The 13,208-nt window shown below is 40.1% G+C and overlaps 1 long non-coding RNA gene across 2 annotated transcripts in view; it reads left to right on the top strand.

Annotated features, from left to right (window-relative positions):
- The window catches only part of LOC129737300 (uncharacterized), a 51,801-nt gene extending 39,529 nt beyond the window's left edge, over positions 1-12,272 (top strand). For both annotated transcript variants that reach the window (XR_008735000.1, XR_008734999.1), the window contains exons 4-5: positions 8,693-8,795; positions 11,320-12,272. This is a non-coding gene — a long non-coding RNA (uncharacterized LOC129737300). The remainder of the gene's footprint in view (positions 1-8,692; positions 8,796-11,319) is intronic.
- Positions 12,273-13,208: the final 936 nt, after the last annotated feature.

The following is a 13,208-nucleotide window of genomic DNA, read 5'->3' on the forward strand; positions in this document are numbered from 1 at the left end:
GTTTAAAAACCATAATGGGATCTGGACTGTGGGAAGGCAACTTGCCCTTGAAGGTGGTTAGATGGAAATGCAACAGCCCATGAATGTTCTACTAAAAAAAAAAAGAAAACAATGTTCATGTTAAAACCTGACTGGAAGATACTCAAATCCCCCTGACTTTCTCTGAAGGATTTACCGATATGATTTTAAAAATCCCAGCCAAAGTTTCTATTAATCGCCACTGAAAGGTATTACAGCACTATTCATATTACAGTAGGGGGGTGTTGGATGTTTCCCCTCCCCCCAGGAAATCACTAGTTAGTGAAACCGTGCTAACCTTTCTATTCATTTTGATATTCAGGCAAACATTACAACCTGGAGAACTCTAAGATGTACAATTAAGAGAGCAAGTGAATCATAAATATAAACAATCCTAGGAGCATGCTTAAACCTTGAATGGGAACATAAGGTCAGTTTTGGTTAACCATTTGGATAAATTTAGCCCTTAATGGAATCTAGAACCAACAGAAATATTTCCTTTTTTTAGACATTCTAATGGAAAGGGAATTAAGAGAAAAATTGTCTTGCAATGTAAGCACAAAATTGTTGGACTAAATCAACAAATGAGAATATGAAACTCAGAAGCCTAGGCTTGTTATCCAAGCTAAAAGAAATGCAAAACATATGTATGGCAGAGAAATAAAAGAGAGAACAAATTCTGACTATAGTCATAATGTATGAATAAAATAAAATCTCAGTGATTGTACTTGTGCTACCTGGTGATAGATTTTTAAAATACTGCCTTCTTAGTCAATTAAGGGGGTGGTTTTGTAGTAGGTTACAAATACGCTTCTTTGACCTGAAACCATCTCTTTAAAATAGCAATTTAATGCTTTAGAAAATGATTATTTGCTGCAGATTTTTTTAACAAAGTATCTTAATAAAATAGGAGCTTGATTCAATCTATATACAGATTTTAAATGCATGAGCCAAAGCCATTATAGAAACACATTTCTAAACTATAAACCATGTACAGAAGTCCATTTTACGTTTAATTGTCATAGCAGGCAAGCCACTTCCAACAAAGCGCAAAAATAATGATTTTAGATAGAAATTTTTCCCCTTAAAAAAAAACTATGGAGGATACTATTTTTATCATCTGACTGTGTTCAGCTGAATTTACAAGCAAATAGTATTCAGAAATATGCAGAGCAGATTAGCCTTCTCCTTAATGAACTTCAGTACCTTCTGGGTAGCTTCAGCCAGAGGGATCCCCTGCCTGGCTCCATGTTGCAGTCAGATCCACATAATGTGGCATCGTAAGTTCAGACATAGGGCATTCTCACCTGTGATGCCTCCATGGTATTTGCCCTGGGGGTGGAGGAAAGGTGCTTTGGGGTAGGAAGAAATGCCAGCTGCCAAAATTGTTGGCTGGTGCAGTTTAGGTGTATTCCCAGCTGTGGATGGTTTGAGAAAAAGGACTACATCCTGAGTGAGGAACAACTAGTTCCAAGGGTGTTCTGGTTCCTCTCCTGGGCAGAATGTAGGGTAAAATCACCCAAATATATCAAGGCAGAGTATTCTAAGGTCCTACCAGAAACCCCAAATCTACAAAGTGGTACGACTGGGAAACGTCAGTCAAAACCTCCATTTCAGGAGAGACCTTTCTTGCATAGTCCTGGTTCTGGGCTTAATCTTGCCTGTGGCACCACTCCCTCCCAGTATTTTAACAAGCAGATGTACTCCAACCTGTATGCACAGATGGCAGCAGCACACTCATAGCTACCTGCTTATGTCTCTCCTGTACTCTGCTCCTTCTCAAGTTCGACCATGTCCTTATTCCTTGAAATAAATACACAGAAGAGTAAAAATTCCTTTCAGAAATGAGCTCCAACATCTTTCAGAAACCCTAGCCTTGGAGTTTCCACAGAAGTCTTTTTCTGTCCTCATGCTTTGAGACCCTTAGTGGAAATATATTAGGATGCCATATATGCCATTAGTGAAGATATATCCTTGTGAAATATGTGGTAGGTCATTTCCCCTGCTCTCTTAAATGGGAGTAAAAAGAAGTTATTAAGGATAGAATCTCAGCCTTGAAAAGGCTGCAGTGATTTTGGTTGGGAGGAAAAAGGGGTGTGAAGAACTAATCATGCCTGCTCTCCTTTCCCCTTCATTTCAAACGTCTGTTGCCTGTCTGGTAAAGCGACACAAAATCTTGGGAGGCAAAAAGTGATGACTCCTGCCAGGCTCAGGTCTTGGCCAAGCAGGCAAGCACACAGGGTCTGTAAAAGCACCCGCCTGGCTCCATCTGGAGCTTAACCACAGTGATCAGGTAAGATGCAAGAGCAAGTCAGACGATGCCACTTCCCCACAGCAGTCACAGCTGTGCTCATATAGAGGAAATATATAGTATTTGCAATGGCCAAAGCGTAATCCCATCTGTATTTTTATATTTCCAGTGCTACTTGAACTGGGGGGAAAATGCTAATGGAAAATTAGAGCTCTGTTATATATTCCACAGAAATAGTGGTATGTGAAGTAATTTTACTTCAACTATAGAGTTGCTGGTGAATAAACAATAATTAATGGATTGTTTTAATGTGTTACTATAATTTTGATGTCAGTGTTGGGCCTGAAATAATGAAAAGCTATTTTAAGGCATTACTGAGAACGTGCCACTCTCGTTTCCCATGGTAAACTACCAAATGTGAAACTGGTCATTGAAAAGCTCCAAAGGAATATGAAAGGGAGCATTTTAAATATGTTTATGCTTTTAGGCAGAGCTAATACAGGCAAAAAAAATCTCTTAAGATGCATATATCTCATGTGTACTAGAGAGAATATTGTATGTTTTCTGTGGTCTACATAGTAGGAGAGAGCTAACGAGAGTACTAAGTGCCCAATACCTAATACTTGCCCTCCTCAGCAGACAACTTTGCTGATGCTAGTAAGAAATTACAAGAATAGTGAGCAGTGGCTGGAAGGTGATTGCTTCCATGTGTCATCTTTTCCTTTTGTAAGGACCCTCTTGGATCCCTACAAAACAGATATTCAGATTTTTCTAACCATTTCCTCTCATCCTTCCATCTCCTTCTATGCCAATAGGAAAGGCAAGAAAATGAGATACTGCTTAAGAGAAAGTTTTGGAAGCACGGAGTGATTTGCAAAGTGAAGTGCTGTGTCCTCCTTAGATTCCTCCTTAGGAATCTAAGCTCCTAATGCAAGATTTCTGAAAATTTTTACTTTTGATATTTCTGATCTTTTCTCTATTTAATCATCTAGTTCATTAGAAGAAATATTTAGTGCTGTGTCTATCTTATTGTGTTAAAAAACTGACAATCAATACTCTCAGTAGTCAAATAACACTTGAGGCTTACAAGCTCTTATGGGGTGGGGGATAGTAAATAATCTAGAAAAACATGCTTTTGGCTCGGCAAATGAAAAAAATATTGACCTATTTATTTGTCAAAATAAGCAATTATCAGGATTCATTAAGCACATTCCCTAGTAGTTTTGACTGGAAAAAATTCCTATGTAATCTCATATTTTCTACCAGCTGCTGGTACTTGCCATTGCCTGTCCTTTTGCAGCCATGCTCATCTCTGTACGTGCACCTGAAGAGGCTCTCCCTGCCCTCTCTTACCTGTCAGCCCAAGCTGGTTTTCATTATGGTTTGACCATATGGTTTGACCATATATATATAACCACACAGGTTATATTCTCCTTTCAGCCTGTAAATAGGTTAAGGGGTTGAGCATGGGAAAATGAAAGGGTCTATAACTCTTAAATCATTACTTGTACAAATAGGTCTCTGCTATTTTCCCCATGGTTATTCACATCTCCCGCATCTGTCCATCCTGCGAACATACAAAACTCAGGTAAAGAATCTAATTATTTCTACTGTTAAAATATGACTATCTCGTCAAATTATGCTTGTTTCGTTCCCTTACTTGTACAGGTACACTTGTCTTTCACACTGATGAATTTAAATTGTTGAGCTGAGTATAAAACATAGAATTGTTCTTTTCCCTTTCCAGCTTGTTTTTGTATCAGACAATACTTTTGTATTTATTCTGTTGTTTTTAATTAAAAATACTTCTATAATGCATTTAGGCACAGGAAATTCAACTCTAACCACAGGGGAATCGATAGATCTGGAAATGTTACCCTTGTGAAGCTTCTCTGTCACTACATAACACACCAAATATAACTTTATTCAGTAGGCCGGATATTTTTATATAATAAATGGGAAATATCATCGTGTAGGTTTAATGATAAGTACTACCTTTTTTTTCCCCACCTTATAAACAAAAGTTAGAGGCAGAGCAATTACCTTTTAACTGCTTTACTGCTCCACTGAAATGTATCTGATACCCATCTAGCCCTGGAGATCTGGCTTTCCTGGAATCCCAAACAAAGAGGGAGCAGCAGCAGACATTTAAAAAAAAAAAAAAAAGAGGGGGGATTTACAATCATATGAAAACAAGGAACTCTAATTTGCAGTTGATGTCATTGATATGAGCTCTGTTTATCTGGGAGCAATACATAATACTGAAAAAAATGTTTAATAGCTGCCTTAATTTTGGTTAGCTTGGTCAGTGCTCCTTCGGGTGCACTTTGTAAGCCATTGGGGTATTATTCTATCAGGTTTATTGCTATTTTCTCCATAGAATCTCCAACTTGTGCTTTTCATTAAGAACAGTGTTATCTTCTAAGTAGCACATTGAAGCTCTTTTAGAGTAACAGTCTCTTCCTACAGGTTCTACTTGCTTTTGTTTTTATGAAACTTTTCAAATGTAGTATGATCAGTTATTCTAAAATGCCTTCAGTCTGTTCTGCAGTGTGGCTAACAGATCTGGCACGATTTTTAATTACTGCTTTTGCATCTTTTGACAGTATATTTCATGTTATTTCATCATTTTCATTCGGAATCCATAAATTCAGTTAATTTATCAGAATATTTTGAACTATTGCTTTTGCCAAAGGGAACAGGAGTTTGCTTTATAGCAGCATCCTCTTGTAAATAATTTATGTCAGTGACATGCAGCAGGCACAGAGTCTGGATTTCTGTTTCATATTTGGGAACATTTTTAAGAGAGAAAAACACCCTTCTAGCTTGTTTTTAGTTCAGTTGTTGCCTGTGTTTAAAATTAATCTGAATGGAATTGCATTAGGTACTTCACCTGTTAGATTTTTATTGATTTTAATTCTTAGGCTTGATGAGCTTTTTCACTGATCAGTCTTATTCTGGAGTAGAAAACACAATCGTTTCTCTGGTATGATTTTGCCAACAAGCAGGACAGTATAAGCAAAGGAAAATCTGGGGAATTATGCATACATATAAGGAAGCTTAATTTTAATTCCCCAGAAAAGTTCTGGAATAAATCATCAAACTGACCATTTAGAAGGAAAAATAAAATAAAGGAGATGGGTAAAAGCCAATATGGATTTGTGCATAAACCATGTTGAACTAATTCTAACTGAAAGCAGCATATGAGGGCTCACAGGCAAGAACCACCCATGATGTTACTGTGAGCAAGTACGGAAATGTGTTCTGTGTGAACACATGGGTAGGGTCAGTTCAAAAGTGTTGTTTTGATCAGCTGTCTTTTGATTATCTATAGTAACTGCTGTAAACATTTAACAGGCCCAACCTTTCTTGTAGTTTTATATTCAATATCTGTTTTGATTGTAACAATGATTCATTGATAACTGCTTTTGGGGTGCATTTTTAAGAACTTCTCTACATTGAAGAACGGAGTCAGAATTCAAACTAATCTTGACAACCTGCTTTGAAAAAAATCACAGACTACTGGGTATGGAAAGAGGGAGACGCCTCATGTAAAAAGGAATAATCTGCCAGGGAAAAACAGGTCAGGGATTAACTGGTGGGGTATCAGCTCTGCAGAAAGAGATCTAAGGGGCTGAATAGGAAACTAAATAGGTGTTAATATTGTTACACTTGCGAGAAAGGCAATAAATCTACTTGAATGCATGAACAGGGATGTAGTATATAAAACCCACTCAAATAATTCCTCTCTGCTAAGCACTGGTAAGACTTCATCTGGAGTGCTGCAGACAATTTTGGGTACTGCGGCTCGAGAAGGACTTATACCAATTAAAGAAGGAAAACAACAAGAATGGTTAATAGTTTAGACATTGTGATATGGATGGAAAGCTTGAGCTTACACTTTCTATACCTTTTAGGGGTCATGACATCACCAAAGATCTTGTTCCTGAGAGCAATTTGCCAAGTATGGAGTCTGTCCTGGGGCACAGGAATGGACCAAACAACTTTTTGAGCACTCTTCCACCTTTATTAAACCAAGAAACTATCAGTTCTTACCCCACCATCTCTGTGTTGAGGACTCTGTACCTGAATTACTGACTACACACATACTAAGAAACTAAATACGGAAGAGGCCTTGATAAATGACCATCCATTCTGCTTAATCATTGGCATGAGCCCTGGCATACTATTGGTGATTGGTGCCAAGGCATCATCTGGGGCATGAGCCTGCCCCAGGGATTGTTCCTCAGCAGCTGAACATACAAAGCCATCTTGTCCTGGGGGCTGTGGGAGGAGAGGTAAGGAGCTCAGCCACAGGAACACTGTCCTCTGCCATTTTCGTCAGGGCACAAGAACAGCCCATACCTGGCTGTATCTATTAGCGTAGCCAACAGCATGGGGTCTTTGTAGACCTCCAAGCAATTGTTGTGTCTTCTACACAGCAACTGTAAACTCATTTCTGTCAGTCAATGAGCTGCTCGTGAGTACCTTGGACTTCTTCCTCTGGCTCCAACCAAGTTTCCCCAAGTATCCTCAAATTATCCTCAAAACCCCCCTGTTTTCAAAATCCAAACCCCTCCAAATCTAACTAAGAATAACTGCTCCCATTTCCTCCTCGGTTTGATTCTGCCTGTGCGCACAGGAGTTCAGCTAGTGAAAACGAGTTGTTAAGCAGTGCTAAAGCAGAGGGGCAAAACATATCGCTGGTGATATTACATCACCCTCAGCCCCCTGGTCCAGGGTGACAGAAACAACGGGGGGAGCAACAGCAATTTGGAGGGAGCATGAGAAACAACATGGGAGGTGGGACAAGGGACAGCTACAACAGGGAGAAAGAAGCACCTTTTGAGGGGTGCAGCTGTGGTCGGCATAATAAACAGCTGTCACCACCCAGCAGCAGCCCTGTCACTGTCAGGTCTTCAGAGATTCAGTCAGATGGTGTTACTGTCCCTGATCAAAGCAAGTGCCTGGTGGAATAAATATGCTGACCTTATGATCTGCTCATAGTAAACACCAGCGATACTGCTCATTCTAACTGTGGGCAATTCAGACTGCTTTCTCAAGTTGTGTTTGGTAGAAATCAATTCCTAATGAACAGTGTAGGTGGAAGATAAATGAAAACATCCTATCAGTACTGGCAAAATGTCACAAAAGCTTATTTGAGCTTCATCACCAATTTATCTGACTGGGTGTGAATCCCCTCATACTCTCTCTTTTCACCACTATTGTAGCAAATAATCCTAACAGTGTCTCCCTGATGAGAGCATTCCCTCTGGTTGCTATAGGAAAAATAACAAATATCTGGTAATGCAGCCATTTTCGTTACATACTGTTCAATTAGGAGATAACAAGGAGGTGATTTTTTTCTTTTCTTTGAAGAAGCTGGACATTTTGCTAACCGAAAACCAATGCTGCAGGTAAATGACTGCATGGCACATGGCATAAAAGTAATTTATCAACAGTAGTTGCTACCTTGGTTTAAAAAGGGAGCTGGGGGGGGGGGGGGGAAACCCAACAACAAAAACCTCAGACCCCCAGCTTTTAGTAGTTTGTACTTCAAAGCTTAAAAGTTCCAATATTCTTTAATTACATGGGCAAGGTCCCTAGAACTTTTTTTTAAACTTTTTAAGAGAGGTTTTTAGACTCTCACAGATAGAAACCTTTCTCTATTACAGAAGCTGTATTTCCTAGGTGACAAGTGGAGAGTCTCATCACCTGTGGAGTCAGCAGCTTGGACAAGATTAATTAGCGAAGCTGAGACAGTTGTTGTGCCTGAACCTGCGAGTCAAAGAGAAAAAAAAATCCTCATTCTTAGACCAGACTTCAAAAGGAACATAAATAACTTCTTTTATATATATATGTATGACTAAGACTGAAGTTTCATTCACCTATTCAAAGCTGATATATATTTCAGATATAGAAGAACAGCTGAACACAAGTGATAGTCAAGCACATAAAAGTTAGAGATAAGCTATAATATTTTTTTCAGGACAGTTCTCACATTTACTGACATAAACTTAGAGTTACTTATGTCAGAAAACTGCAATTCTTGTGTGGGTTATCTATGACTACATCTGTCAGCTTGATGTATACTTAATTTGGGAGCTGAGTTTTAACTCATATTTCTTGTAACATAGGACTGAATTTCATCATTCAGTAAAGGGACGGTCAATCGAATGAAGGTGAAAAACTCGGTTCTTTTTGAAAAAGGCATGAATCTAGCTAGCTGGGATATGGGACTGTCAAATTAATTCTTAGGATATCTTAAGAATTTTCTTATTTAAATAATTGTTTAGCGTTATTCCTTATATAAATGTGTGTGTGTGCATGTATATGTATGTATATGTATATGTATAAGCACACTTAGATCTGACTTCTCACAGTCATAGTGTCCTTAGCTATAGCAGTTCTCTCCTTGCACAGATCCACCCCAGCGCAGGACATTTGGTTGCTGGCTGTCACCCCACATCCTATGGTCAGCTCTGTGCGTTCGCTCCAACGGCACAGCAACGCTGAAGCAATATAGGTGAGTCCTGCTAGTGATGGTGTAGCTGCTGCTGCAAAAGCTCTGGGACAGGGACTTCAAGGCAGCCTGGGCTGGCAAAGAGCGGTGGTTGCAACATGGACACGACTGCTGGAAAAAATAGGAGTGATCCAGAAACGGAGTGCCTGTGGCCTGGAAGGAGACACTGTGGACAGGAGGAGAGAGAAACCAAGGTGATCTGGAGGAAAAGCTTCTGAAAGACAAAATGTCTTGTCCTGGGGACATTCAGTTCAGCCACAAGCGTCTGGTTACCTGGCTAGCTAGAGGAGTAGCTGAGGTGTCTTTGTAACCTGTGAGCTCTTAGTGGTGGTCACAGCTAAGAGTACATTGGAGAAGTTCCTGGGCTGTCCTGGTATGGGAAAGGTGGGAGGCTGCTTCACCTCTTGAGGAGATAGAGCTTAGAACTGCACTCATAACCTGTTTCTTGTTTAGTTGGTTTGGGCGTTTGTTTTGTTCCTGCACGCTGCTCTGGAGAAGAGGATGGTAAGGGAGAGCTGCCCTCCAGCCACCTTCTCATTTGGATTGCTTTGCCCTTTCCGGGCACTCCCAGATAGTAGGTATCTGGGCAGGGGTAACCTGCAGGGTTTCTTTTTCTTGTGTTCCCATAAAATTCCTTCTGCTCTTTCCCTGAAAGAACTGATCAAGAAACAGACAGAACTGGAAAAAGCAAACCCTGCCTGGCCTGGCCATAACAACGAACCAGATCCCTCGTTTAAAAAACTTTGCCTTGGGAGGTCTGGGAGAGATGCTGGTCTGCTAAGCTGTGAAATAGCTTCCCAAGGGAAGGAACAGAAATCCGATTGTGTGAGACAATTTAAACTGAACTGAATGGAGCACTGGCACGGGTACTACAGGGAGTACTTTTGTATGGCCAAAGGGATGAGTAAGACAAACTTAAAGGCTGTTTGTGTATCTTCTGGCATTCACCCATCAGAGGCAAAGGCACCTGAGAGGAAGCTTAGCAATGGAGCAAATATTGTGCCTGTGAAAACTAATAGCAAAGTAGGAAATTAATCTTTCTTCAACATAGGATAATGCAGTGAAAATTGGGGAAAGAGAGGTAGGCTTGATACTCAGAAGACTTTGTTGCCATATAAAGTGATATGGTCCTAAGAAATAGGCTGTCAAGGGAAATAGTCAGAGAGCTCCAAAGGATTTAAGCCATAACTGATGTGTCCAAGCTGGTCTTGGGGGAGCACGGCTGAGAGAGGACCTAGTTCAGTGCGAAGGTACAGTCTGGAGTTACTGCCTTCATCCATGGCACAGTGTCCTGCTGTCTTCCCAATCAAATGTAATATCAGTAAGTATTTGATGGTTTCTAATTTTGAGTTTTGGTTGGGGTTTTTTTTGTTTGAGGTTTGTTTGTGTTTTTTTTTTTAATCTTCAGAAGTACACAAAAGGCATGGCATTGCTTTTGTTAGCAGTGGGAGTCACCTGGGAAAAGCTACACCATATTATGGTGGGGGAGTTCCTAATGCAATTTGCAACCTGTGAGGGAGAATTTAACACTCCAGGATGCTGAAGATAATGTAGTGATGCAAATACCCGTGAAACAATTGCTGTTTCCTTTGGGCCAGATTACTGCCTCCCAGTTTTATTACCTCCAAGCTTCTCTGCTGGATTCCTCTCACTTATCCCCTGGTGTGTACATTATGTCACCTTTGGCTCACAATGATGAATTCAGAAGTGGTGTGAAAGGGGACAGGGATCAGGTACCAGCATGCTGCCAGAGGCCTGAAGGAGCAGGATGCAAAAAGGACTTGCCTGTGTGCTGGTTTCAGCTGGCACAGGGTTAATTTTCTTCAGAGTAGCTGCTAGGGGGCCATTTTTAGATCTGTTCTGAAAACAGCACTGATAATACAGGGATGTTTTCATTATTGCTGAGCAGGGCTTCCACAGAGCTGAGGCCTTTTCTGCTCCTCACCCCACCGGCGGGTGGGCTGGGGATGCACAAGTAACTGGGAGGGGGCACAGCTGGGACAGCTGACCCCAGCTGACCAAGGGGATGTTCCACACCATACAATGTCATGCTCAACATATAAGCTGGGGGAAAAAGAAGGAAAAGGGGCACAATGTCCAGCATTATGGCATTTGTCTTCCCAAGTCCCCGTTAGATGGGATGGAGCCCTGCTCTCCTGGCAATGGCCAAACACCCGCCTGCCCATGGGAAATGGTGAACAAATTCCTTGCTTTGCTTTGCTTGTGTGCGAAGCTTTTACTTTACCTATTGAACTGCCTTTATCTCAGCCCATGAGTTTTCTCACTTTTACTCTTCTGATTCTCTCCCCCATCCCACTGTGGGGGGAGTGAGCGAGTGGCTGCGTGGGGCCGAGTTGCCAGCCAGGGTTAAACTCCAACAGCCTGAAGATTCTTGGCCAGAGAACTTTACTGGCAGATGCATCTGACTGTAAATACAACTTGCACAGAGAGTTTCTTTTACAAGCTTTCCTCTCTGTATCAGTTACTGAAATAAACTCAAAGCAGCAGAATATTTTGTTTCTTTTAGGTGTTGAGCGCTGACTTCAGAGGAGAGGAGCAGGAGCCCTCCTGGTGCTGCCGGTACTCCCTGGGCAGGTGAAGCTGTGGGACTTACTGAAGAACATGGAGAACCTGCAGGACTGCTTTCTCCTAGTACCTCTATCTGCAAGAGTCATTTTCCTTACCTGGAATCTGCAGAAGTTAATAATCTTGCTGGATTTAGTAGCTTTTAAATCAAGCCCCCATCCTATTCTCTCTGTGAGGAAATCTAAATCTTCCCCATAAAACCAGGACAATGCTAGTGTAAGGGATGGTGGATGAAAGATTTCTGTAATGTGAACACATTATTTATGAAAGTGTCATGAAAAAAAAATACCCACCCTAGTAAAAAATGAATTCACAAAACAATTTGCAGTGCAAATCTCACTTCTACAGTGTGCCTGCTGAATTATCTATTATAAATTAGCTCATTTTGAAATTGGTGAAGCCTGCAGAATGCTGCATTCCCTCTGGACCGGGAGCTCTACACATACTGTCTCGTAGGGGATAAAAAAGTAATTACTGAAGATCACCCTTTCCCAGACAAGTGCTGTGGACTGTTCAACCACTCATTTACAATTTAATCCCAGGGTCCTCACTGAAATAGGTTTTTAGGTGCTAACTGGAGGCTAACAAAATGGTTATTTGAATTCATTACATTTGATAAAACAGAAAACTTACTTTCAGTTGTGTGGAAGAATTGAAGCTGCTTTTTGTGGGGAAAAGGGGAAACAATGAAATAGGATTATTTGATGGTTCATTTTTAATTATTTTTTTCCTTTATCTCTCATGCTGACTGCTTCCTATTTCAATTTAATTTCTACTTTTTTCTTAACATGTAGTTTGAGTGATAAATAATAGTTTACTATTTCACCAGCTATAATATTTGAAACTTTCTATAGATAAAAATACATATTTTAAAATGTTAATTTGAGAAGTATTTTTAAAAGTCTAAGCATACAATACAGCCTACAATGGGATAAAGAACCATACATCTTAAAAATGACAGGTTGTTAGTGGTCTAATTGCATATATTTGTTTTTGAAACGGTTAACAATTGCAACCAATACTAGAAGACTTGTTTTCTAGTAATGAAGTATGTGCTACTTGAAAATAAGATATTTTTTTTCCCTAAACTCCCCCTATGTGGCTTTTTTGCTATTACTCTGTGTAATGAAAGCAGTAAGTTCTGTTTAGTGTGGAAAACTCAGTTCATGTTCAAAGGATAAGATTTTCTTTTGGTGTAAGTGAATTGACAACAGTTTAGCACTGCTCATTTAAACCATCTGAGATTCTGCTTTTTGTTGTCGCCTTTTCCGCCTCTTTCCATCCATTTCAAACAGCACTGCTGAAAAGGTACTGAGGTCCAGATCTGCAAAGTTGTTTCCATGCCTATCTTTCTTTGAAGTCAATGTGATTTATTTTGCTAACTGCTTTTGAGAAGCAAAGACTGAAGGATACGGTAATGTAAAGGCATATACAAGGTAAAACGATCCCAATTTAAATTTTAATGCGGTTGCCTTCAGTCCATTAGGGAAAAAAAAAAGGGGGGGGGGGAATAAGAAAACAAAACAAAACTAAACTAAAACAAACCTAAGGAAAGCAACCCAGAGGCCTTGAAAAATACATTTTATTTCTTGTTGAACCTTCCTTTCTGGTAATCTTAACATGAGTGAAACATTGTACAGCAAGGAACTCCCAGGTGATCCCATCATTTTTGGCTCTCAGTCCAGAAGCATACGTATGTCAATACCACAAACTTGCTTTGCCTAGGCTGTAATACCTGCTTTCTGAGTATCACTGAAATGTTCTGTGCTACAGTGACAGTAGCATAAAATTCTGCAAAATTCAGTGGGGATCATCACAGGTACAACAAAT

This window comes from Falco cherrug, chromosome 13 (genome assembly GCF_023634085.1).
Source record: "Falco cherrug isolate bFalChe1 chromosome 13, bFalChe1.pri, whole genome shotgun sequence".
NCBI lineage: Eukaryota > Metazoa > Chordata > Aves > Falconiformes > Falconidae > Falco > Falco cherrug.